The 27669-nt window shown below is 42.0% G+C and overlaps 1 pseudogene; it reads left to right on the top strand.

Moving 5' to 3' along the window:
* The first annotated feature begins 2553 nt into the window (after positions 1-2553).
* The window catches only part of LOC149211475 (subtilisin-like protease SBT5.3 pseudogene), a 74075-nt pseudogene continuing 48959 nt past the window's right edge, over positions 2554-27669 (top strand).

The raw sequence follows: 27669 nt of genomic DNA, 5'->3' as shown, positions 1-27669 counted from the left end.
TTTGCTTTACAAAAAATTTTTGCATTTGATTTCTACCCCTACAACCATGCTATCCCTTTCAATTTTGGTGCAAGAACTGAGGTAGGTGGCCTACCTTTCAAATTTGGTGAGCATTCAAAAGTTTTTAGGCAGATTGGATAGCTTCTGGGCCTTGTATTTCTGTGCGCCGCGCGCTCTGCCCAGTGCGCCGCGCCTGTGCAATATTTCAACGGCGGGCTGGCTGCGTGTGCGCCGCGCCCCTGGTTATATGCGTCGTGTGCTCCCAAAACCTACTTCCGCTCACTCAAACTTCTCCAACCTCACACTCACACCTTTGAATTGCTTTCTCCAAGTCTTGCAAGAGCACAATGCCTTTGATTTGGGTCAAAACATGTATTTATAGCTTTGGAGGAGATGGGTTTGATTTTTGCCTCTTTGAAAACCCCTTTTCTAATGTTGTGTTTTGCACTTTTTCATTGACCTTTAAACACACTGCTTTTCATTTTCCCTTTGAAATTTTGGCTCAAATGATTAAATTTTCGGCACGTCTTTGCAGGGACTGTATGATAGAGCACTTGGCCATTTAAATCATAACTGCATCTGAAAAGTCAACTGGTTATTTTTGGAAAATTTTGTCATAAATGACCTTGTTTGACTTTTCTTCAAAACAGAGTTTTGAAGAAGAGTCAATGTCTATCCAAGTGACGATGAAGCTCTCTGAACCATAGTTGTATAAGGGCCTCCCTCTGGCCTACATGGCTTGTTTTGGACATGTTTTCAAAGACCAAATTGATGAATTCCTAGACCCAAACATAAAAATGACTTTGTCCTGTAAAGGATCACACCTTGACTGTCATGAACTTTCAGTGATTATGGACAAAGACCTGAGCCAGTAGGAGCCGGACATGAGGGAAAATGATTAGCATGACTTTCTCCGCCAGATCATGGCTTGTCCCTAGCGAAATGCAGTTGAGTGAATGGAGCGGGACACCTAAAATTGAAATGCACAAAGAGTTTTGATCTCTGACGGAGGGCTGACCAGACCAACTCTAACATTGGCTCCAATGGGGGATGGTAGCTCCTTGGAGGTGCCAAGAACAACAGATCTCTGGGGGAGCTAGACAGTGCCTTTTTGTCCATTGGGCTATGGAGTCATCATTTCGATAAGCAACACAGGACTCTGACTTATTTATGGAACTGAAATGACCAAGAAATTGACTCAAACTTGACATTGAAATAACTCAAAAACTAACTTTACAGACTGAAACCAAACTGAAATGAAAATGGTATTTACAATGACAGTGGAAGCAGCATTAATAGATCAATAGTGATACCGCTTGAGCAGCCAACCATTGACCGGCCCTCCAGGACAATCTTCCCCGTTCATTTCCTTCAGAAGAAAGGCATTCTGACCCCTATATGCTGTAACCTTGAAAGGACCTTTCCACAAATTTTCAAACTTTCCGTGCTTGCCTTTCTCTTCATTCCTTGCATCCCACTTCAGTACCACATCATCCAACTGAAATTTATCTGCTTTTGCTTTTCTGTCATAGATTTTCTTTATTTTCTCCTGCAACTTGGATGTGTTCTTGAAAACTTCTTCTCTTGTTTGCTGCAAGTGGATCATTTGATTTAGCCTTCTTTGCGTGGGATCTTCTTCACTGCCGGCCTCCTGAAGAAGTCTGACCACCGGGGCAGCAAGTGAGGTGGGGAATACTGTGTCAACTCCATAAACAAGCTCAAACGGTGACATACCAATAGACTTTTTCTGACTGATCCGATTTGCCCAAACCGCATGGACCAACCTCTTGTTCCAGCTCTTCTTATTTATTTCCAGCAGCTTCTTGATGATGTTGACCAAAGATTTATTCGAAGATTCTGCCAATCCATTGCCTTGCAGATGATAGGCAGTTGAATGACCCAAAATTATGTGATATTTATGACAAAATTCTACCATCCTTTTCGATTTGAAAGCTGCTGCATTATCAGTGATTAATTTGTTTGGACAACCAAATTGAGACAAGATGTTATTTTCGAGAAATGAAATGATTACCGTGTCTGTGGCTTGTCTGGTGGGGGTTGCCTCAATCCATTTTGTGAAATAGTCTGTCGCTGTAAGGATCCATCTATGCTGTCCGGAAGAGGCGGGATGAATTTCCCCAGTGAAATCCAACCCCCACTACTAGAAAGGAGCGCTCACCTCAATAGGCTTAAGTAGAAAAGTTTGTAATTTCTGTTTTCCTTCGAAAATCTGACAGTATTGACAACGCTTGACCATCTTATGCACATCAGCAAACAAAGTAGGCCAGTAGTACCCTGCTCTCAAAATTTTGTTCGCTGTTGACTTCCAAAAATGATGAACACCACACTCTCCTCCGTGGAAATCCTCCATGACTTTCTTTGCCTCCTCTTCCACCAAACACTTTAACACAATGCCACCGGGATCTTTCCAATACAGTGCAGAATTCAAAATGCAAAACTTGGCAGCCTCCAATTTGAGTGTTCTCGCTTTGTTTCTAGTCATGCCGGGCGGTGGTGATAGATTTTTCAGCACATGTATTATATCTAAATACCATGGGGACAAAGCAAACATTTCGGATACCTGAATTGACATTCCTTCCTCATTCTCGTCGGACATGGCAACAATTAGATTTATATCCAAGGTATGCAAGTTTGACTCGGCCATTAGATTCGCCAACCCCTATCCTTTGACCAGCTTTGTAGGCTTTATTTCCACATCATATTCCAGCAAGGTTGCAATCCGTTTGCCTCTTCTCCCTTCCGGATCGGTCTGCACTAAAACATCCTTTACAGCAGTATTAGGAACATAGGCCAGAATGTGAGAATGTAGGATATATACCCAGAAATCCTTCAATGCCTTCACCAATGCCAGGGCTTGCTTCTCAATGATGTTGTACTTTAAAGTTGCATCCCTTATAGCTCTGCTGAAGAATGCAATGGGTCTTTCATGATCATCTCTCTTCTGCAATAATACTGCTGCCATACTGTGCTCAGAAGCAAATGAAAACAATATGAAATCCCAAGTGTAGTCCGGGCTTACTAGAATGGGAGCTGAAGAAAGGGCCAATTTGACCAAGTTGAAATATTTTACAACCTCCTCTGTCCATTTCACCTGGCTGTCCTTCTTAAGCATGTTGGTCATTTCTCTTAAGTGTTATGCAAGATTAGGCACAAAGCGACGCAAAAAATTCATCTTACCATTGAATGATTGTATCTCTTTTTTGTTCCTAGGCAGATCGATTTGCTGAATTTCTTGCACACTGCTGGGTCTATACGAATGCCATCCTTTGAAATGATGTGCCCAAGTAATTTGCCTTCCTCCATGGCGAACAAGCTCTTCTTAGTGTCGCACGGAATGAGTCGATCTTGCGGACAAGATAGACCTTCCTAGAATCTAAAGAAGACCTAACGACAAACAAACCAACCAGACACTATCTTTCTCTAAATATGCTTTAATAAACAATAGCAAACAAGTGTTTTTAGGACCTACCTTTGGTCCAACGCAAGCTTGTGGATGCCCTCGCTCCTTTGATCCCAATGAGCTCCTTTTCGTGAATATGCAAACACAAACAAGGCAAACAAATTAAATAGCACCTGAAAAACCAATTGCATAAAACATATTTAACATGAAAGTCAAGGAGTCCATGAAACGAATAGCATAAGATACTTGTTGAGAAAAATGAGTTTGATTGTATTAATTCAAAAGAAGAAGAAATTTACAACCTTTGCCTTGACGCTGTACAAGCTCCTCCCAGGGTCCAACAAGATGTCTCCTCTACTTTGACAAGTTTCACTCACTCTCCAATGGAACCAAGAGGTATGTGATCTCTCCTCTCAAGCTCAACCAAAGAGTCTTAATTTCACCAGCATTTACCCTCAAAATGTTCAGCTTCTAACCTCCCTAGTCCTCACCCCAATGCCTGTATTTATAGTGCAATGGAGGGAAGTTACTAGGTCCTCCTTCAAAGGGATAAAGCCCTCCTTCAAAGGGATAGCTCCTTTAGTCAAGGGATTAGCTCCTTCTCTTTTGGGATGCATGAACCATCTCAGAGCGAATAATCCACGTCAAAATTCCTTCTAGAAAACTCTAGAATTAACCCAAAGTGAGTTTTTTAAGATAAAAATTGCGCCTTTTGACTTTCACAGGGGTCCGCACCTGCACCGTTAGGGACAGAGCGGGTAGGTACGCAGCTTTTGTACACAGAAGGTGCGGGACCACAGGTGACAATGAGAGAAGGTGCAGAACCAGAGTTACATTGATTTTTAATGTCTTTCTCCCATTTCCAAAGCTTGATTTGAAGAACTGAGGTCTTAGACTTGCTTAGGAGGTCAGTATAAGTGATGATAGACCCATACTGACTGTAAATAATCACAGTGACGATATTTTTGTGTAACAGATTGCCCCCTAAAGTGCGAAGTCTGTAGTAGATGAGGATTTCATTTATCATATAGTAAGAGTGAAGTACTTTATCATTTCGAGGATCATCTTGTGGAGAGCCCGGTTGGAACCTGTAAAAACATTCAATGCCAGATATATATATGAGATCATATCATCGCTGAGGTAGGCATTCCCATACTCAGATCAAAGCTAACTAGAAAACTATCTACTGCTCTGATATAGGAATGATCTTGTAAAACATCACAAGTATAGACTCGTGTGAGCACAGTATGGACGCAGCCATCTGTTTATGAATAGTCCACAATACAATGAATACAAAATTCCTCGCAGCCTGGATGGTGGAAACTAGATCCAGGGTCTTCATTTCTACTTCCCGAAAAAGTATGATTCTATCCAGGCGAATAAATGTGTTGATGTCGAACATGGTAGAAACCACTTGATTACCAGTCAATGATGTAAACTGTTAACAAGTGTGAGAGAAACCACCAGTGATGTCAATGGCTCTCAAAGTACCCAGTACAATCCATGAGATGTGAATAAATCTGTTGATGTCGAACATATCATGGAATCCTTCGATCGAAAGTCAATGATGTAAACTGTCGTCAAAGGTGAGAAACCTGCCATTGAGGCATGCAGATCTCAAGGTACTGACGATTCCTAGATCATCTTTCTAGATAATGTGCTGATGTCGATAGAAAGCGATCCATCGTAGGCAAGCCCACAACATGAAATCATAGATCAAGTTGAAGAAAACTAGTTGCAAGGATTGACTCAGGGATGGTCAAGATGGATGACAGATATTTTGCATATGAATGTCTTATTGGCAGTGACTTCTTGAACACATAACGACACGACAGATGGCTTGGTGACAATTGACCCAAAGTTAATACCCAGAAACCGGCTGAAGACTTTCAATGTGGTTTGATCGACTGTTAGGCAAAGGTTTTCCCAACCCAGGTGAATAAAAGTGTCGTGTTCAAGAGTGGTTACAAAGTATGACAAACAGACTCATTTTTCTCTCTTTTCCCCCACCATTTCTGGCAAGTACCTCTTTATTTTTGACAATCTTGAGGAGGATAACATTTGCTTGATTATAAGCTCATCCTTCGGATGAGTCCAACTTAGTTTAGGTTCGAACCCTAAGAAGGAGTGGTTCGTTCCTGTTTGTAATTGAACAGGTCCTTTACTGTGAAATTTTAACGAGTCCAGTATAGGAGAAACTCGGCGTTTTTCAATTTTAGAGAGTCTGAAAAAACTTAAGAAGACTCCAGGGTTGACCTTTTTCGTAAATTTGTGTCTCCCAAGCTCGAAAAAGTATAAAATAATACTTGAGAGAACCGCTTGATCTTTTACGACCAAGGAGTACTTTTCATTATTAGTGCCCTTGACCCGAAAAAGTAAAAAAGCGATCAATGGCACGTCGTTTTATAACCAATATCGAATTCGAAACGACAAAAATCCGACAATCTTTTCATGTTTTTACGGTCGGAAAAGGGTTGTAAGTGGACCGTCTTTTAATTCCGTTTTAACGAGTGTAAAAGAAACGCTCGGCAATCTTTTCATATTTTAGGAGTCAGAAAAGAGCTTAAAGATGACTCTACATGTTTTTCTGTCGAAAATGATAGATTTCGCCTGAATAATCCTTTATCCTGCACAAAAACACAAACATTACTCATACCTGTTTGAAATGGATAAAAGCATTGCAAAATACCTTTTCAAAGTGAAACATAAACAAATTTGCGATTTATTTACTCAAAAAACTTATAAAAAGGGCCTTTGTCAATTCATTTTTACCGTTTGAGTTTGGGTGAGAAAATAGTGCTTTTGCTTAGAAAACTTCCCGTGAAGATTGTGGAAAATCCAACTGTCGAAATCGAGCGCCGTCTTCTCCAGGTAATCCACATCATCCTACTCTTCATTTTCAACCATTTAGTTTTTTGATTTAGTCCTTCATTTTATTTTTTGGGAGGGTTTTTAGGCGCAAAACCCGCGCGCGGGGGTCCGCAGGTTTACCATTGCGGACCCGCGGACCCCGACCTTTTCTCCATTGGGAAAAAGCTCGAGGTCCGCACCTTCCGTGTGGATAAAGTGCGTACCCACGCATTGTGTCTAACTTGGAGTGTGCGTACCCCGCCGCAAGGGTTTTGAACCCAAAAATTCTCAAAAATGGACCAATCAAAATGTTTTCTAGCAATTTAATTAATATTTATACTTGATGCAGAGAGTATATCATGCTAGATTGGCATGAACGAGAGCATGAGGATGTGGATACTGCCGCATAAAATCATCAGCCTTCACTTGATGCTTTGAGGGCGTGCGGACTATACAAATTCTGGACCATTCCTGGCATGAGGGCTCAGGTGGATTTCTTATAGTGGCTGGTTGATAGATGGAGCATACAGGACCAGTGCTTTTTCATTGGCGGCCACCGGCTCGAAATCGAGCCGGCGAAAATTTATTTCTTGACTGGTTTGCCTAAGAGAGGCGAAGACTTGACTCTGTACGGGACTAGGCCAGGTGGCCAATCTGTCGATAGCCTCCGGTTAGAGTACTGCAACAGCTAGGTTAAAGACAAAGGGATAGACATAAAGACCATATCCCGTCCTGACCTCATGGTGATTGCGTTTACTGTCACCAGACTTTGCGGAGCTAGCCAATGTGAAAGGCCAACTGACTAGGTCCAAGAGCGAACGACTAAAGACCTTTGGTTATGGGGCTTTGGTTGTGCGTTTTGGCCTGGAGAGGGTTCCTATGCTGATCCCACAGCACCTTACCGTTGGAGCTGGGCTTCCTCAAGAGCCCAAACTGATGCGATGGGTCGCAGTCATGGCCCGTCACCCAGACGAGAGGACAGAGGTTGCTCGGTTCAAACCTGAGTATTTCCAATGGTTGGAAAACCAGGTCTTTTCCATTCAGGACTTCCCTTACACTGGGATAGATTTCCATGGTGACCCTGTTATGCTCTTAACCTGCAAAATGATACCCAAATATAGAATATGCGAAGAAAAGATACCCAGAACACAGAATAGCAATGATTTTATTATTCAGAGAGTAATGTTCACTTGCCTCTTCGAGGGGGCAACCTCCAATAGAGCAGAGCTCGACTACAAAATAAGACACAATGCTCCTCGCGGGGAGTCTCTATCCTTTATATATGACTCATACATGCAATACCACGGGCCAATACCGTGGGTTTTATTAATACCATCTATCTAATACTACGACCCATTTGCAACTAACTGTGGTCCCGTCATTAATTGCGGGTTAACCACTTACAAATATTAATATGGGCTTTATTGACTCTTGACTATGACGTGATCCCATGACATAAATAAGGGGGTTAGGGTGGGACCCTAACATGCCCTCCCCCTTAAGACTAGCCTTGTCCTCAAGGCTGAAGCTGCGGAAACTGCTGAAGAATAGTGGTTGGTTCCCAAGTTGCATCTTCCGGAGAGGTGTCTTTCCATTTGACGAGGACTTCCTTAATCATGCGGCCGCGCAGGTGCTTGTCTCGTGTGTCTAGAACCTGTTCGGGTTGAAGCCAGATTGACCCTTCTTCGTCCAATTCATGTAGACTGGTTTGAACTCGGCAATTGTTCCCAATCACTTTCTTGAGGCACGATACATGGACAACTGGATGGATTTTTGCCGTAGGTGGCAAAGCCAACTTGTAAGCCACTTCTCCAATGCGCTGAAGTACTTGGTATGGTCCGTAGAATTTTGGAGAGAGCTTTTGACAACCCTTATCTTTGAGTGATGTTTGATTATATGGTTGCAGCCTCAAAAAGACCTGATCCCCTTCTTGAAATTGGTGCTCTCAGTGATGCTGGTCAGCCTGTTGCTTCATGCGGTTCTGAGCTTGATGAAGATTCTCTCTAAGATGGGCGAGCATGGTTGCGCGGTGTTGTAGGAGTTGATCCACTGCTTGTACTTTGGAGCACCCCTTGAGATAAGAAGTAGGGGAAGGCGGAAGTTGACCATATACTGCATCATAGGGAGTCATTTTGGTGGTGGCATGATAGTTGGTGTTATACCACCATTTTGCCAGAGGTAACCACTGTACCCAAAGGTGTTGCTTTTCTGAAGTAAAACACCTAAGGTAGGTTTCTAGACATTTGTTGACGGCTTCGGTTTGCCCATCTATTTGCGGATGATATGAAGTACTGAGTTTGAGTTGAGTGCCTTGTATTCTGAAGAGTTCCTACCAAAAATTACTGGTGAAGATCGGGTCGTGGTCGAACACAATAGAAGTGGGCATGCCATGCGATTTGAAGATCTGATCCATGAAAGATTGAGCAACCAAAGTTGGTGTAAACGGGTGGGGTAGGGCACAGAAATGAGCATACTTCGACAGTCGGTCCACAACCACCATGATGACTGACTTGTTCCCTGACTTTGGAAGACCTATAATGAAATCCATAGAAACCTCCGTCCAAATTGATGCCGAAATGGGCAATGGTTGTAATGTGCCTGGTGTGTTGATGGTTTCCCCTTTGTGGCGTTGACAGACATCACATTCTGCTATGAAAGTAAGGATGTCCTTTTTCATGCCTGTCCAAAAAAATGATCTTCTGGTGCGAGTATACGTCTTTTGAAAGCCCGAATGTCCTGCAATGGGAGATGAGTGCAATTCTGCCAAAATTCGACTTTTGAGGGTGGATGTTGGTGATATTACGACTCTGTCCTTGTAGCGAAGAATATCATTCTGCCACGAGTAGCCTTTGCTGGAATTAGGATCTACCTGCAATTGAGAAATGAGTTGGGAGAGCCCGGGGTGTGAAAACCATTCCCTGCGAGCCTCTTCAATCCAGTCTAGAATGGGGAGGGAAATTGCGAGCAGAGTACTTTCCTCCTCAAATTGGCGAGATAATGCATCTGCTACACTATTGTCTTTCCCTTTCTTGTAGATGATCTCATAATCATATCCCAGCATTTTGGCTAACCATTTATTTTGTTGTGGGGAGGATAGGCGTTGCTCCAAAAAATATTTAAGACTGTGATGATCTGTGCGGATTTGGAAACGTCGCCCCAATAAGTAAGGTCGCCAGGTCTCGACTGCATGTAAGATGGCCATCATTTCCTTCTCGTAGGTAGATTGGCCCAGATTCCTCCCACTGAGTTGTTGGCTTGTGAAGGCCAATGGTCTCCCTTCCTGCATTAAGACCGCCCCAATACCTGTACCCGAAGCATCACTTTCAATGACAAAGGATTTGGTGAAGTCAGGTAGTGCTAAGACTGGAGTGGAACACATGGAGTTTTTGAGAGCGGTAAATGCCTGTTGTGCTTCCTCGTTCCAGAAGAAGGAATTTTTCTTTAGGAGTTGAGTGAGGGGCTTCACTATGCGGCCATAGTTGCGGACAAATTTACGATAATAGCCTGTGAGACCCAAAAATACTCTCAAGCTCTTCAAGGTCTTAGGTTGAGGCCAGTCTTGCATTGCCTGGATCTTTTTGGGGTCCACCTTGACACCTCAACGCCCCACAATGTGGCCCAAATACTCAACTTCTTCCATGCCAAACGAACACTTGGACATCTTGACAAATAATTTATGCTTGCGGAGCAGTTGCAAGAGTAGATCTACATGCTGAAGATGTGCAGCCCAAGTTCCACTATAGATGAGGATGTCATCGAAGAAGACAATGACAAATTTTCTGAGATATGGTTTGGGAATGTTATTCATAAGGCTCTGAAAACTAGAGGGGGCATTACAGAGACCAAATGGCATGACCCGGAACTCATAATGGCCTTCATGAGTTCTGAAAGCCGTCTTGGCAATGTCGACTTCCTTCATGCGAATTTGGTGGTAGCTTGAGCGAAGATCCAACTTAGTGAAGAATTGAGCCCCATTGAGTTTGTCCAGCAAATCGTCAACCACCAGGATGGGAAATTTATCTTTGACTGTCAACTTATTGAGGGCACTGAAGTCAGGACACATCCGCCACTCCCCATATTTCTTGAGCACCATGACCACTGGGGATGAATAAGGACTAATGTTGGGACGAATGACACCTGCTTCCAATAGTTCCTTGATGATTTTTTCTATTTCATTCTTTTGGGTGAACGGATATCTGTATGGCCGCACATTTTGGGGTTGGGCCCCTGGAACCAAGGTGATGCTATGATCATGTTCCCATCGCGAGGGTGGAAGCTCATGAGGCTTGTCAAAGACCGTCCGATGGTTATTTAAAATCTGTTGCATCTCAGGATGAATTGGCAGAGACATGGTTTCGACTACCTGGATGGCATTAAATTGAGCTACCACTCCATGATGGCCCTTTTTTAACAATTTTTCCATCCTATGCGAGCTGATGATAGAGGGGGCTCCCACCTGGAGTCCACGGAGGGTATGTGTGGAGTTGTTATGCTTAAAACTCATATATAACTCCTGGAAATCCATTGTGATTGGCCCAAGAGTGCGGAGCCATTCAACGCCGAGGACAATGTCGCAACCCCCCATGTGTATGGGAAACATATGGGTTTTCAACTGATAATCCCCCATTTGAAGTTTGACATTTTCACAGCGGCCTTCACATTTCATTGTGCCCCCATCCGCAATTTGGACTTGGAAATTAGAAACTGCTCGTACAAAACAATGCGCTGCTTCTGCGATTTTTTGATGGATGAAATTATGGGTACTTCCACTATCAATCAAGAATACTACTGGGCGATGTTTAAGAAAACCCCAGATTTTGAGAGTTTGAGGGGAAGAAATCCCTGCCAACGCATGCAGCGAAATAACTGGTTTGTCAGAGACATTCTCCTTTGGGTTGTCTTCTTCTAGCGCCTCATGTTCCTCAAGTGGTGGATCTTCCTCTGTTGAACTGTAGTCAGTGGCATCTATTTGAAAAAATTTGGGCTCCTTGCATTTATGACCTGGGGAGTATTTTTCATCACAGTAGTAACATAGTCCTTGCTTCCTTCTTTCGGCCATTTCCGCAGGTGACACCTTTTGGACCTTAAGTGTTTGATTCCTGTTGTGAGCCTGTGGGGGACGACCTTTAGAGGGGAAATTTAGGTGACTGTATTGGGCTGCTAATGCACGTTCCACCTTACGAGCTACCTGGCAAGCCTCCGTCCACGTGGGAGGGTGGTGAAGTAGAACTTGAGCTTTGATGGCTTCTTTAAGACCACTGATAAAACATTCCGTGTAGAACTCATCTGTGAGACCCCTAGTGCGGAAGGCTAAGGCTTCAAAAGCGGTAATATATTCATCCACTGTACCAGTCTGTCGGAGCTTAGTGAGATGACCCAAAAAAGAGTCTTCCTGTTCAAAGTGATCTCGAAGAGCTTTGGTAAATTGGGTCCAAGTCCTAGAAGGTCCATTGCAACGCTGATGCCATTCCCATCATTGCCACCGTTCATTGTCCAAGTACATGCTCCCCAACATAAGCTTAGTCGCATCATCTGGGATATGATTCAATTTGAAATACTGCTCCATTTGTGCTAGCCATGCGGACGGGTGAGAACCGTCAAATTTATGCATATCCAACTTGGGAGGTCACTGACTGGGTGGTGGATGGGTGTGCCAGACGTGAGGAGAGTGGCTAGACTCACCCTCATTGTATTCATTTCTATTATACTCCTCCTCGTGGGCTTGCTCCTTGCCCTTTAGAAGTAATTGTTGTATCTGGATACTTAGTCCTTGAAACTCACGTTGGAGGGATTGCACGGAGTCTTCCAGTTTGTCCATCCTTTCATTTGCCATCGCTTGAGCTCTAGTCTCTACCATACACCAACCTGATGAAAAATTGGGACCGCCGAAAAAATTTGACTAATAAATTGAATGGTACCACCTTGCTCAGCTCGTCGTCCTGATTCTGATGGGCTAGATCACCAATAAGCGCCCCAGAAGATCTCAGACTCTTTTTTTTTTTTTTTTGAAAACTCCTAACGGAGTTTTACTCCTTCTTGATCAACACTGCAGTCACCAAATCCTCAAAATGTCAATGCTGCCAAAAGTCCTGCGAAAAGTATACCCCGGTATAGGAACCCTTCACAACAACTCCGATCTGGTGGGTCTCAGAGATCTGAATGGCGGAACAACTGCTGCGGTGGATCTGATGGATCTGATGTCTGCTGCTACTGCACCTCTTTGCACCCGTGGATCGGGAATAGATGATGTGTGATCCCTCAATAGAAAAGGAAACTATGGTCGTGAGGAGTGTCAGGTGCTACAGATCGCAATATACATAAGGGTCTGGCTATAGTACTCGGCCCAATGTTTCAGGGCTCTAACTAAGGAGGATCGACCGTACCCTTAGCCGTACAACCCGACTTCCCTATCGTACGGGCGAGTAATCTCTCCGAGTGCTGTTCTCGGTGTACTGTAGCCACAAGACGACCGACAGTTTATCTATGGCGAGGTTTCAAGGGAGCCTAGGGGGCTTCCGATATACCCAGAGGGTACGTGGAAGACAGTCCGTGCGCGGTTCTGTCTAATGCGCTACTACTCGAAGGGGTACCCACAGGGGTTACAAGGGAGTCCAACAGATGTGACCAACTCTTGTATTTCCTGCGTGCATGCCTCACCAAATCCGCAGGTTTATGCGCTCAATGACAGATCCCATGGTTTAAAGATGTTGGAACACGTCTCTAGCCGAAATTTTTTCTTTTGCTAAGAATTGGAGATCCCACTGGCCTTGGAAAGTGCTCTGATACCACTTGTTATGCTCTTAACCTGCAAAATGATACCCAAATACAGAATATGCGAAGAAAAGATACCTAGAACACAGAATAGCAATGATTTTATTATTCAGAGAGTAATGTTCACTTGCCTCTTCAAGGGGGCAACCTCCAATAGCGCAGAGCTCGACTACAAAATAAGACAAAATGCTCCTCGCAGGGAGTCTCTATCCTTTATATATGACTCATACATGCAATACCACGGGCCAATACCGTGGGTTTTATTAATACCATCTATCTAATACTACGACCCATTTGCAACTAACTGTGGTCCCATCATTAATTGCGGGTTAACCACTTACAAATATTAATATGGGCTTTATTGACTCTTGACTATGACGTGATCCCATGACATAAATAAGGGGGTTAGGGTGGGACCCTAACAGACCCAGACATGGCTCTTCCACCAGGAGAGCAGTGGGACGAGTCAGGTAAAATCCTTTTCAACTTTTCCTATTTTAATTTCTTTTTTTATTTTTCCATCATCTCAAAACTGATAGTAAAAATTTCAAATGCAGATGTGGGTCCACAGGGACCAGCCACTCTCCGGCCTTTCGAGAGGAGGCAACCAGTTGCACCTGCGCCAGCCCCACAGGACGAATCGGTAGAGGTTTTGGCCGAGTTGGAGAGTCATCTTGAGCGCTTGACAGGGGATATTCTTGAGACCACTATAGACAACATTCCTCGTCGACTTCAGCGCTATGTGATTGGAGTCCCGGGACCTTTTAGGAGGTTCCTTTGCAAGGTGGCCCGGGCAGTGGCTTCTTATAGAGATCATCACATGTGACATTTTGCTTTTTGTACTTATCATTTTTGCCGATCATAAGGTGTTTTTCAACCTATGATCGAAGATGATGTATTTTTTGACACACTCCTATATATATATTACTATTACCGGCTTATCTTGTAAATCATGTTATGGAATGGTTTTAAATTTACATGTATGATTATTGCAAATGTCTATTTAACATTCGAGACGCAATTGCATCTACTAATGTATTTAAATACCTTGGAATATGCTGATATTCAATGTAATCAAACTCACGTTCCAAGAGACGCACTCTCAAAAATCATCTTAATAACACTGGATTTCTAATGGCATACACTCTATTAAGCTGTAATACAACAAGTTCAGAATCCAACCTCACTATCAAACTCCGAATCCCAAATGAAATAGATTCAGATAATAACTCAATCACTGCACTATACTCTGCAATGTTGTTTGTTGTTTGACCGAGGCTTACCCCATGCATAGAAACTAACTTGTTAGAGGGCGAATAGATAACCCAAGCTGCGAAAGAGATGTTTCGTGTATTATGACAAGCACCATCAGCAAATCCAATGTATGTTTGGAGAGGCATCGACATCTGCAATACCAAGAGTAAAACCAAGATAAGCAGGAATAATGACGGAAAAACAATCTCTAAGCTAAGCACACTTTTTAAACTAAAACACACCAGCTAGAAAGAAAAACTATCCTAACTAAAAAATCTCCATACCCCATCCTTTTAAGCATAATACCTCTTCAAGTAAAGGCCATTTCTGGGTTTACCCAAAGAGTCCCCATCAAAGTCTACCAATTCATAAGCCCCTTTGGCTAGCTTTCGCTTGACAACATAGGGACCATGCCACATAGGAACGAATTTTCCAGCACCTAATTTATCATTAGCTTGATCATAAACTAAGACTAGATCCCCTTCCGAAAATTTTTGAAGGGTCACATTTCGATCATACTGAGCTTTCATTCGCTTTGCGTGAGTCTCGATCGCCAATGCAGCATCACGTTGATTCTCATCTAATTTAGCGAAGTATAATAAATTCTTTTCCTCTTCGGAAGTGGCTGGAAGTAACTCGATGGCCATTTGCAGTGACGTGATTTCGCACTCAATGGGTAACACAGCTTCCAAACCATAGACTAGTTGGAAAGGAGTGAACCCTGTTGATGTTTTTACTGAGGTTCGGTACGCCCAAAGCGCTGAAAATAGCATGTTGTGCCAATTCGACCGAAAAATCCCAATGATTCGTCGGATCATGATAACTAAAACTTTGTTGATGGATTCAACACAGACCATTCGCTTGTGGCTAATAAGGAGTTGAACTATCGTGACGTAAACCAAGCTGGCCTGTAAGTTCGGTCATCATAACGTTTCAAAAATGATGCCCATGATCAGTGATTGTCGCTTGTGGGACACCAAACCTAGAAATTATATGATTGAACACGAAAATTGCAGTTGTCTTGCCGTCTGCCTCGAATGTAGGCATCGCCTCGGCCCACTTAGTAAAATAATCTACCGCAAGGATGATATACGCATGCCCCCCGGCCGAGTGAGGGTTACATGTAATAAAATCGATACCCCATTTGGCAAAAGGACCAACTACAATTATAGGGTGGAGAGGAGCAGGTGGAGCGCGCAGCTTACGATCAAAAATCTCGCAGTTGTGGCATTTTCGGACTGCGGTAATACAATCTTTAAACAAGGACGGCCAGAAATAGCCAGCGCGCAATATCTTTTGGGCTGTGGCATACCCAGACATATGACCGCCACATGCTCCAGAGTGACAGTCATTTTGAACCCTTTCAGCCTCTTCGTGAGTTAAGCAACGTCGAAAAATAGAGTCCGTCCCACGACGATAAAGAGTATCTCCAATAATTTTGAATTGTTGGGAGTGGAACCGAATTTTCCAACGTTCCGACCTTGAAATTTCTGGCCGAAAGGATTGGGTCTGGAGATAGACGATGATATCCCCATACCACGGATCTAAAGTGCTGATTAGAAACAAAGATTCGTCCGCAATGGGCTCCTCTGCCACAGTTTCTGTGTCAGCACGCGGGAAGTCACACATTAACTCTGCAAAAACTAAAGATTTCTTAGACTTAGATTTTTCAAACTCCAAGTCGAACTCCTGCAGGATAACAATCCATTTAGAGTACTTGCCCCATAGCAATTGTTTGGTCAAAATGTAGATCATAGGGTTGCAATCTGAAATTACCGTAGTTTTACGTAGTAAAATGTAGTGACGAAAACGTTGGACAACTTGAACGGATGCCAATGCCAATTTCTTCACATGTGAGTATTTTAGCTCAGTTGGATTTAACGTTCGACTAAGGTAATATATCACATGTTCCGTTCTGTATTCATCTTCCTGAACTAAGACCATTCCAATGGTGGAATGGGAGGCGGCGAGATACAAAAAGTAATCCTAGTTGTAGTTGGGAGGATGCAACAACGGTGCATGGGTCAACGTGTGTTTGAGTGCATCAAAAGATTTCTGAGCTATCTCATCCCAAGAGAATTGAGTGTTCTATTTCAACAACCGTGTAAAACCCTTTGTAACCTTGGCGTAGTTAGGAATGAAGTGACGTAAAAAGTTTTCTTTCCCTTGCAAACTTTGGAGTTGGCGAAGACTCGAAGGAGGAGGCAGTTTGATGATAGCTTCGACCTTTGAGGGATCAACGCGAATGCTGGCCTTCGAAACTACAAATCCTAGCAATCGACCCGTTTCTATACAGAAGACACATTTGTGTGGGTTCAACCGAATACGATAATGCCTACACCTCATAAAGATTGCTCGTAAATGGACGAGGTGGTCAGCTCGATGTAATGAATGAGCAGGTAAATCATCGAGATACGGTTGCACAATGTGTTGGATGTCATGAAACGCATAAGACATCACCCTCTGAAAAGGTAATTTGCAATAGGCAAATGTCCCCCATGGACAAATGAAAGTCGTTTTTGGTTGATCGGCAGGTAGAATGTTGATTTGATTGTATCCGGAAAAACCGTCCATAAAGGAAAATATTTCACTTCCGGCACAATCATCAATGATTTGATCGATATAGGGAGTTGGGTAGTTGTCCTTTGGACAGGCTCGATTAATGTCCCTATAATCGATGCATATTCTTATTGTTCCTTGCTTTTTGTTAACCGGAACAATATTCGATACCCAATCCGTTAACGGGATCGGATAAATGAAACCTGCTTTCAATAGTTTTTCAACTTCTGCTTTAATCGCGACAGCTTTTTGCGGGTGAATCTGACGCAAACGTTGCCGGACGGGTTTAGCATCCGGGTAAGTCTTAATCTCATGAACAACAATCGCGGGATCAATTCCTGGCATTTCCTCATAGGACCAGGCAAACACGTCGCGAAATTCTTGAAATAGGGCCTTATATAATTGAATTTCGTCATCTATACACGAGGCACCTGTTGGCATTATGGCTAAAGTGTTGTCCTTGATGGCAACCCATTCAGGTGATAGATCATAGTACTTCAAGTCAGCAGCAGAGATTGATGATCAGATATCAAATATTGAAGAAAATAAGGGGTACGCAGGTACACCTTACAAAAGGTGCGTACATGCAGGTCAGTGTTACATAAAGTGCGTACATACCCGCAATTATCTCGTTCAGGAGGTGCATACCCCCAGTGCACACTTTTCAAGGCAAAGAAATTCACATGTGGGGTTTTCTTATGTTTTACTCTTGGTATTTAGCCGACGGTATTGTGTTATTATGGTGTCGGCCCGTGGTATTGATCCATGATTTAAGGAAGAGCTTTCCTATATAAAGCAAAGGAGATCATTTGGCTTGAGCATGTTTTGGGTTGAATATCTTATGAGGGCTAGATCTGGTCTAGATCTAAATAAGGCGAATCTACTAATGGACTTAGATCTCTTCGGCGCATGTTCAGATCCGTAGATCTGACTGTCTGGGTTATTTCTGAAGTCTTGAAATCATCTATGCCCGAAGGTACGCAGGTACAGTGAGAGAAAAGTGCGTACATACGCAGGAACGAAGCATTTCAGGTGCGAGGTACGCAGGCACAGAAGGGTTGCAGGTGCGTACATACGCAGGCGCAGAAGGGCTTCAGGTGCGAGGTACGCAGGCACAGAAGGGTTGCAGGTGTGTACTCAAAGAGAGGTACGCAGGCGAGCAGTTGAGCAGGGTGCGTACGTAAGCAGGTGAGCAGTTGAGCAGGGTGCGTACTGTAAGCAGGCAAGCAGTTGAGCAGGGTGCTTACCGTAAGTAGGCAAGCAGTTGAGCAGGGTGCTTACGTAAGCAGGCCAGCAGTTGAGCAGGGTGCTTACTTCTCTTAAAATCTTTGTTTATCATTGCTGTGTTCTGGGTTTGGTCCTATTATTGCTGATTTGGTTACTACAGTTGATTGGGTGATTCTTCTATACTTGATGAACATTTGATGCTTATGGATCCAGTTTGAAAATTTATGAAAAGTGGTCCTTGTAAGAAAAGAAGTAGGGGGTTGTAGCTCCCTTCCAGGAGAGACTGGAAAACGAGAGAGAGTTGTAGCTCTCTGCAGGTTGCAGCCTGCGTACTGGTAAAGGACTGCACCAGTACAAAATCATTGTAAAGGAGTTCTAATTTGAAAGAAGATAGAGACATATTGCAGCAGGTGGTTTTCACCCACATTGGGTTTCCACCTTACATCTTGTGTTCTTTGGTGTGACTATCTGTTTTCTTTGTTCATGTTCATTATTTTATGGTATTGACATGCAAAAATAATTCAAAGAACAAATAAGGAAGATTTATTAAAAGAATTAGATAATACTGATTAACCCCCCCTCTCAGTATTATTTCCAACAATTGGTATCAGAGCAGGTCCTTCAGAGAAGCTTGATCGCTTGAAGGTAGATCATTCATCATGAGAAACTACGAGAGAGAAGCATCAATCAGGCCACCGGTTTTTGATGGGACAAACTTCAATTATTGGAAGGTAAGAGTTACTGCCTATCTTCAATCTCTTGGTACAGAAGTTTGGGACATCGTAGAGACAGGCTACGCTTTTCCTTCAGCTACTCCTACAGATGCAGCTGAGAAAAAGAAGTATGAAACAAATGCCAAAGCAGTCAGTACCCTATTAGGATGTATATCCCAAACGGAATTCATGAAGGTAATGCACTACAAATCCGCAAAAGAGATATGGGACAAAATTGTCACGAGCTATGAAGGAGATGAACAGGTAAAGCGTGCTAAACTTAAAACTCTTAGGATTCAGTATGAGACTCTCAAGATGTATAATGATGAAAGTGTGGCTAACTATTTTCTTCGGGTAGATGAGATTGTTAATTGTATGAAAAATTTGGGTGAAGAAATAAAAGAAGCTATAGTGGTTGAAAAGGTTCTAAGATCATTGTCCCCCAAGTTTGAATCTAAAGTATCTGCAATAGAAGAAAAGGAAAATCTACGAATTCTTACTATGTCTCAGCTACATGGAATTCTAACTGCTTATGAAATGAGAAAGGGAGGTCCATCAGAGAGAAGAGAAGCTGCTTTCAACGCATCAGGCAAAGAAGATTATTATGAAGCAAGCCATGTCCTAGAAGAAGAGGAAGAAGAATCAAATTTTGTCAGAAATCTTCAAAGGGGTTCTGGAAGGTTCAGAGGTAAGTTACCTTTTAAATGCTTTGCTTGTGGAAGAGTAGGTCATTATGCTGCAAAATGTCCTTATAAGGATAAAGGAAAGAAACCTGCTAGATGGAACAAGAAACAGAGTGCAAATAAGAAAAGCTACTACACTCATGAAGATAGTGATGGTCTATCAAACAGTGATGAAGATGAACGAGGTAATGAATATTAGTTGTTAATGGCTTTTGAAGATGATGATTATATGGATGCTATAGATGTGGATAACCTTTATGATGAAATTACTAGACTCAAGAGATGTATAGAAGAAAAGAATGTGATAATTGATACTCTACAATTTCAAATTGATGAAAAGGAAAAACATCTTGAAAAACTAGAAGGTGAAATTGTTGGTCTTAGAAAAGAGATTGAGAAAACAAAAGCTATTAATATTAAGTTTGTCAAAGGATCTGAAACTTTGGATGAGATTATCAATGTGCAGCGGTCTCCACTAAATAAGACAGGTCTGGGCTATAATGGAGAAACTTCTCAAGCATCCACCTCAAAAATTTATCTTGATGCAGCAAAAAGAAATGAGCAAAAGCACAATGAAGACCATCAGGTAAAGCAGGGACGAATTGCAAATAGAAACTATCAGGGGCAATCCATCTTAAGGGTGAACAAAAGCTACAACCAGCCACAGGTAAAATCTTTTCAATTTGGTTCAAGAATAGATGACAATAGAAATTACAATCAATTGGCTGGTAGATTCGATAACCGCAGAAGTTTCTTCAATGGACAATGCTTTTCTTGCCATAACTTTGGTCACAAAGTAGCTCAATGTGTTGCATATAAAACGATCATGACTAGGGAAGCTAAAAAACAAAGAAGTATGACCGGGATTACAAAAAGGACCTATAACAACTTTTCGGTTCTTGAAAATGAAGTTGAATGTTCTATTTGCAATAACTTTGGTCATGAAGACTCTGAATGCAGGAGCAGGTTTCAGCAGAAAAAGGAACAAGCCTCAAGCACCAAAACATGGAGAATAAAGGAACCACAAACAGAAAGATGTGGGATAGCATTTTATGCAGAAGGACAGGAAAATCTATGGTACATTGACAGTGGATGTTCGAAGCATATGACAGGTGATAAAGAAAAACTTGAGTCATATTCTGATCTAGAAAAGGGAAAGAAAGTCTCTTTTGGAAATGATACTCCTGCAACTATAAAAGGAAAAGGCATTGCTCAGTTAAAAGAAAAGGTCAAGGCTTGAAATGTTTTGTATGTTGATGGACTGAAGCATAATCTTCTAAGTGTCAGCCAAATGTGTGATCAAATAACCGAGGTTATATTCAGATCAAATGGATGTCTTGCTCGTGATCTTGATACAGGTAAAACAGTGATCAAAGGCAAAATAACTCCAAATAATCTGTACATATTTGAAGAAGGACAACAACAATGCTATCTGAGCAAGGATGATGAGCACTGGTTATGGCATCGGAGGTTGGGACATCTAAGCTTTTCACAAATAAGGAAAGCATGCAAATATCAGGCAGTTCGCGATCTTCCAGATATCAAAATTCCTGACAACACCATATGCAAATCATGTCAGTTTGGAAAACAAACCAGAACTAACTTTCCAGAGAAAGAAGGATCAGCTAGCATGCCTCTTGAGCTAGTACATACAGATACATGCGGTCCCTTCAGGAAAAGAACACCTCGAGGAGAAGAATACTTGATATTATTCATTGACGATTTTTCCAGGTTTGTCTGGTTAGGAATGATGAAGCACAAAGATGAAGCATTCGAAAAATTCAAATCCTTCAAAGCCTTGGTTGAAAATGAATCAGGTCACAAAATTAAGTGCCTCAGATCCGACAGAGGTGGGGAATTTACTTCAAATGATTTTTTCGATTTCTGTGAAGAACATGGGATAAGAAGAGAATTCTCTATAGCAAGAACTCCTAAGCAAAATGGAGTTGTGGAAAGAATGAACAGAACAGTCCAACAAATGGCTCGTGCTATGCTTGATGAGTCAGGAACTCCCGCAACTTTCTGGGGTGAAGCTGCACATGCTGCGGTTGTTATACTCAACAAAACAAATGTCTGGGTGAACAGCACTCAAACTCCTCATGAGCTTTGGAGTGGTAGGACTCCTTCGGTAAAGCACTTCAAAATGTTTGGGAGCAAATGCTATATCAAGAATACTGATGAGCAGCTTGGCAAACTTGAACCTAGAGCAGATGAAGGCATTCTTCTTGGTTACTCTCCATATAGCAAAGCATACAAATGCTACAACAAAAGACTTCGCAGAATTGCTGACAGCATTGATGTAGTGGTTGATGAGAAGGGATACATTCCTAGGCAAGTACATCATGAAGACATCGAAGAAGATGAAGGCTACCCCGAATGACAGAATGATGAAGAAGAAGAACCTCAAGAAGAACCAGAGGAGCAAACAAGAATAGAAGAAAAGACTCCATCCATATATGTTCAGAAGAATCATCCAGAATCTCAGATTATGGGGCAGAAAGAAGCAGGTGTTCAAACAAGAAGAAAAGTTGCAGAAGCTTCAAGCTATTTGGCATTACTCTCCTCTACTGAACCACAAAATGTGAAAGAGGTATGCAAAGATGAATGTTGGGTGAAAGCAATGGATGAAGAACTTGAGCAGATCGAAAAGAACAACACTTGGGAGCTGGGTCCTAGACCAAAGGATAAGAATGTTATCGGAACAAAATGGGTCTTCAAAAATAAATTGAATGAAAATGGAGAAGTAATTAGAAACAAAGCCAGACTTGTTTGTAAAGGGTATGCGCAACAAGAAGGAATAGACTTTGAAGAAACCTTTGCTCCTGTTGCAAGACTTGAGGCCATCCGAATGTTTCTTGCTCTCTCAAGTTTTCAAAACTTCAAATTATTTCAAATGGACGTGAAATCAGCCTTTCTGAATGGAGACTTGGAAGAAGAAGTATACATTGAACAGCCAGATGGGTTCATTCTTGGAAATGATCCAAACCTTGTATGCAGATTGAAAAAGGCTCTCTATGGTCTCAAACAAGCTCCAAGGGCTTGGTACTATTGCTTGGACAAATATCTTCATCAACAAGGTTTTTCAAAAGGATCAGCAGATAGCAATCTTTATATAAAAGTTGAAAATGACAAATTGCTAATACTTGTTGTGTATGTAGATGACATTATTTTTGGCAGCAATGAAGAAGCTATGAGTCAAAGCTTTGCCTTGGTCATGCAGAAAGAATTTGAAATGTCCTTGCTAGGAGAACTGACATATTTCCTTGGTTTGCAAATCCAACAAAAGGAAGGAGGAATCTTTTTATCTCAAACCAAGTATCTCAAACAGATTTTGAAGAAATATGGCATGGAAGATGCAAAACCAGTATGTACACCCATGGTCACAGGATGTAGCCTCAGTGCAAATGATGAATATGCAGCAGTACATCAACCAACCTACAGATCTATGATTGGAAATTTACTTTATTTGACAGGTACCCGACCGGACATCATGCATGCAGTTGGAATAGTTGGAAGATTTCAGGCAAATCCGAAGGAGACTCATCTTCAAGCAGTGAAGAGAATTTTCAAATATCTTCAAGGGACTCAAAATTATGGCTTATGGTATCCTAGAGATACAGATCTTACACTTCATGCTTATACAGATGTAGATTGGGCCGGAAGCGTGGATGACAGGGAAAGCACAAGTGGTGGTGCGTTCTTTATGGGTTCCAGACTGGTATCTTGGTTCAGCAAGAAACAGAGTTCGATTGCCTTGTCTACCGCTGAAGCGGAATATGTTGCTGCTGCATCTTGTTGCACCCAACTCCTTTGGATGATGCAGACTTTGCAGGATTTTCAAATAACTTGTACACCACCTATCCCCATCTTATGTGATAACACAAGTGCAATCAACATCTCAAAGAATCCGGTTATGCATTCAAAAACCAAGCACATACCAATCAAGTATCATTTTCTCCGGGAACAAGTGCTTGAACAGAAGGTCAAGTTGGAGTATGTTCCTTCTAAGGAACAAGTTGCTGATATTTTCACCAAACCATTGCCCAGGGACACTTTTGAATACCTCAGGCAAAAGCTGGGGGTTGTTGATGCATCATCTTATTGCTGAACCTCTTCTCATTGATGGTATAGGTTCAGGGGGAGCATATAATGCATTGTTGGCATTATGGAGGATGTGCAGAAGGAGATCTTGGAAGTAGCTGCAACATGTCTCTATCTCTTTCATGGTGGATTATGGTTCTTCGTTGCCGATCTGGTTCATATTCAGGGGGAGCATGTCCTTAGGGGGAGCATAACCCTTTGCCCTTGATGTCAAAGGGGGAGAATGAAGCTGAAGTTTTGAGGTTGCCAACAAGTCCAAAGGGGGAGATTGTTGGCATTATGGCTAAAGTGTTGTCCTTGATGGCAACCCATTCAGGTGATAGATCATAGTACTTCAAGTCAGCAGCAGAGATTGATGATCAGCTATCAAATATTGAAGAAAATAAGGGGTACGCAGGTACACCTTACAAAAGGTGTGTACACGCAGGTCAGTGTTACATAAAGTGCGTACATACCCGCAGTTATCCCGTTCAGGAGGTGCGTACCCCCAGTGCACACATTTCAAGGCAAAGAAATTCACATGTGGGGTTTTCTTATGTTTTACTCTTGGTATTTAGCCGACGGTATTGTGTTATTATGGTGTCGGCCCGTGGTATTGATCCATGATTTAAGGAAGAGCTTTCCTATATAAAGCAAAGGAGATCATTTGGCTTGAGCATGTTTTGGGTTGAATACCTTATGAGGGCTAGATTTGGTCTAGATCTAAATAAGGCGAATCTACTGATGGACTTAGATCTCTTCGGCGCATGTTCAGATCCGTAGATCTGACTGTCTGGGTTATTTCTGAAGTCTTGAAATCATCTATGCCCGAAGGTACGCAGGTACAGTGAGAGAAAAGTGCGTACATACGCAGGAACGAAGCGTTTCAGGTGCGAGGTACGCAGGCACAGAAGGGTTGCAGGTGCGTACATACGCAGGCACAGAAGGGTTGCAGGTGCGTACTCAGAGAGAGGTACGCAGGCGAGCAGTTGAGCAGGGTGCGTACGTAAGCAGGTGAGCAGTTGAGCAGGGTGCATACTGTAAGCAGGCAAGCAGTTGAGCAGGGTGCTTACTGTAAGCAGGCAAGCAGTTGAGCAGGGTGCTTACGTAAGCAGGCCAGCAGTTGAGCAGGGTGCTTACTTCTCTTAAAATCTTTGTTTATCATTGTTGTGTTCTGGGTTTGGTCCTATTATTGCTGATTTGGTTACTACAGTTGATTGGGTGATTCTTCTATACTTGATGAACATTTGATGCTTATGGATCCAGTTTGAAAATTTATGAAAAGTGGTCCTTGTAAGAAAAGAAGTAGGGGGTTGTAGCTCCCTTCCAGGAGAGACTGGAAAACGAGAGAGAGTTGTAGCTCTCTGCAGGTTGCAGCCTGCGTATTGATAAAGGACTGCACCAGTACAAAATCATTGTAAAGGAGTTTCTAATTTGAAAGAAGATAGAGACATATTGCAGCAGGTGGTTTTCACCCACATTGGGTTTCCACCTTACATCTTGTGTTCTTTGGTGTGATTATCTGTTTTCTTTGTTCATGTTCATTATTTTATGGCACTGACATGCAAAAATAATTCAAAGAACAAATAAGGAAGATTTATTAAAAGAATTAGATAATACTGATTCACCCTCCCTCTCAGTATTATTTCCAACAGCACCTATATGAATGTTCTCAACAATTCCGGGCTTAACCGAAATGTCAATGGGAATAGTTCGAGAGATGTTTCCCAAATTTAACTCTGAATCGGGATGTTTCATTGGATTCTGAGGTTCCTTGACATATTTAGTTGTAAAGATTGATGAGAAATCATTTTCAAAACGATCATTCTCAGGTAAAAATGAAGATCTGTGATGGAGATCTTCCCATGGTAAATCATCTACACATAGGATTTCACGAATTTGCTCATCAGAGTGAACAAGTTCAGAAAACGTAGTTGTTGGAGATAATACTGAGAGGGGGGTGAATCAGTATTATCTAATTCTTTTTCAATATATTTATACTTTGAATTATTATATGTCAGTACCATAAAATAATGAGGATGAACAAGAAAAACAGATAGTCACACCAAAGAACACCAGATATAAGGTGGAAACCCAATGTGGGTGAAAACCACCTGCTGCAATATGTCTCTATCTTCTTTCAATTAGAAACTCCTTTTACAATGATTTTGTACGGGTGCAGTCCTTTACCAGTACGCAGGCTGCAACCTGCAGAGAGCTACAACTCTTTCTCCTGGAAGGGAGTTACAACCCCCTACTTCTTTTCTTTCAAGGACCACTTTTCATAAATTTTCAAACTAGATCCATGAACATCAATCAATCATCAAGTATATCTGCATCAAACAATCTCCTTTTCCCAATTAGCACTGAATCAAGTAAACACTTCTTTGACAGCTGTACCCAGAACACAGTAACAGTAACCACACACCAAATTCCGAACCCAGAATACTGCAGCAATAGACAGAGGCAGCTAGATCATAATTTAAAGATATACGCTACTTCAACAACCTAAAACCTGCGTGCAGATCTATAAAGAATAATTCCTTCTTTCAAATATTCAGACACTAATTAACCCAGATTGTCAGATTTATAGATCAAGCATGCGCCTCATATAACAGATCAAAATCATACAAAGATACTATTATTCAAGCATAAAGATTATGACCCATCAATAGAACTTATCCTTCTTTATGCGCTAAGGTTCCTCCTTCATTCAGATCCAGATCTGCACCATAACCCAATCACAAATATTTCAGATCTAGCACTTATTAGATATTCAATTCATTCGATGATACATTGCCAAATGATCTTCTTCCTCTTATATAGTCTTAGGCCTTCCACAATACCACGGTCCAAAACCATAGGATCAAAAAACTGTTGGAATAATACCATGAACCAACCATGAAAGTGCGTGAGATCAACACTTTTGGATGCAATACCACGAGCCAAAACCATAGGATCAAAAACTATCGGACTAATACCATGAACCAACCATGAAAGTGCGTGAGATCAACACTTCTGACGAGGTACCATGGTCCAAAACCATAGGTTCAAATACCAAGGACTAACTACCATGGACCAAAGGTAAGTTCTCCAACATATACGCGCTTTTCCTTGCATGAAAGTGCGTGAAATCAACACTTCTGACAAGGTACCATGGTCCAAAACCATAGGTTAAAATACCAAGGACTAACTACCATGGACCAAAGGTAAGTTCTCCAACATATACACGCTTTTCCTTGCATGAAAGTGCATGAACTTTTTCTCTACATGAAATAAACTTTTCTCTGCATAAAAGTGCGTGAACTTTTCTCTACATGAAATAAACTTTTCTCTGCATAAAAGTGCGTGAACGTTTCTCTACATGAAATAAACTTTTCTCTGCATATAAGTGCGTGAACTTTTCTGCACTATAATTTATCATCTGAGATGAGTGGGTGTTGTGCCCTACAACAACCCCCCATTTCATATCATCTGTATTTATAAACAATCAACATATGAAATGGGTCCCTTTTAAAAAAATTAATTGGTATTAATGAATTTGTTCGAAAAAGGAATGATAATCAAATGTGTTTGTGAATTGAAGCCTTTTTCGAATAACAATGTTTCCAAAATAAAACAATCTTTTGTTATTGCGATAAATCGATCGCAAGATCGCATATCGCAATAACAAGAGAAACGCATTTAAACGGCACTTCGGTCTTTGCCGATGTGATATCGCTATCGGTGATTGGCGGTATTCAATGCATACACAAAAAGAGCACATATCTTATACCCCGATGCGACGCTGTATCAGTGATCGGCTATCGGCACTGCCTCTTGTGGGAAAACGCTTTAAGTTATAAACCCCGACCCGATGCGATATCGCTATCGGCTGTCGGCGGTATCCCATACACTCTCATAAGGCACTCAGGTCTTTCCCCAATGCGATGCGATATCGCTATCGGAAGTCGGCAAATCTCTTAATATGCATCTAGTAATGTGTTCACACGCTAGTCCGATGCGATATCGCAATCGGCATTCGCTAGGACTACTTTCAAATGATAGTGTAACTCTTTCCCCCGATGCGATGCGATATTGTTCGTCGGTAATCGGCATTTTCAAAAAGTGA

This window comes from Pinus tabuliformis, chromosome 1_1 (assembly GCF_031772625.1).
Source record: "Pinus tabuliformis cultivar Carrire ecotype Pingquan chromosome 1_1, CPIR1, whole genome shotgun sequence".
In the NCBI taxonomy this organism is placed as follows: domain Eukaryota; kingdom Viridiplantae; phylum Streptophyta; class Pinopsida; order Pinales; family Pinaceae; genus Pinus; species Pinus tabuliformis.
The sequence above is the reverse complement of the archived record's forward strand: the minus strand, read 5'-3'. Positions and strand labels throughout refer to the sequence as shown.